General features: G+C 29.5%; 1 long non-coding RNA gene across 1 annotated transcript; it reads right to left on the reverse strand.

Annotated features, from left to right (window-relative positions):
* Positions 1 to 365: 365 nt before the first annotated feature.
* LOC110928092 lies at positions 366 to 699 on the reverse strand. Its single transcript, XR_002586128.1, has 3 exons — positions 637 to 699; positions 510 to 566; positions 366 to 427 (listed from the first exon to the last, which is right to left on the reverse strand). It is a non-coding gene; the product is annotated as an uncharacterized LOC110928092 (long non-coding RNA).
* Between the last annotated feature and the right edge of the window lie 207 nt (positions 700 to 906).

The following is a 906-nucleotide window of genomic DNA, read 5'->3' on the forward strand; positions in this document are numbered from 1 at the left end:
ATTCTTTTCCGCTATCGTCTTCATGTTTGTTACCTCACATCTAATGTTTTGGATTGAAACATCACGGAGGTTGTGAAAAGAAAGATACAACTCATCGGAAATAGCAGACGGTAAACGCTGAAAGGAACAAAACAAAAAATTGTCAAAGTAATCTAAAACATATGCTTATTACTTGAATAAAATATATAAATTTTAATAATATGAAAACACATACCATTCTGTTCTCGGCGACTTTGGTGAACTCAATGATTGAAATTGTTTTCGACCTTTTTAATGTAGAACGTTTACGGCTAACAGATGTGGTTTCAGCAGCCATAAACTTATCAACAACCACAGATTCATTTTTGTTTCTAAACTTTGAACATGTACGATGAGCGATAAGAGACTCATCGGACACCAACATAACTGCTTTACATTTCTGAGTGGCCTAATAAGTTCAAATAAAATAATAATTAGTTCTTTTTTAAGAAATAAAATTTAAAGTAAAAAACTTATATATGATACTATACCTTCCTCTTTATCGGCAAAACAATTTGACCAACATCAACTTTATATTTCGGAATGGTCTAAAACAGGTAAATAAATACATAAGTAACTATCATAATTCGAACAAAATATCGAATCAGAAATACTCACATCAGAAACAACTATGGAGGACAGACTCGGTTCAGAAATAAAAATATTTGTTTTTCGTGTAGGACCAACCTATAAAACAAAAGAGTATAAAAATTATTAATACAAAATGAATTAATACATTGAATTATATAATACTTAAGTAATCAGATATACATGGGAGTTATTCTTCGGTATCAAAAATTTGTCCAGGTCCATCTCAAAGTTGCTTTTGTCCTGAAAAAAGGTAAACGTATAAATAAAAAAATGTAAAGTAATCAACTTAAATTCATA

Source organism: Helianthus annuus, chromosome 3 (assembly GCF_002127325.2).
Source record: "Helianthus annuus cultivar XRQ/B chromosome 3, HanXRQr2.0-SUNRISE, whole genome shotgun sequence".
NCBI classification, from domain to species: domain Eukaryota; kingdom Viridiplantae; phylum Streptophyta; class Magnoliopsida; order Asterales; family Asteraceae; genus Helianthus; species Helianthus annuus.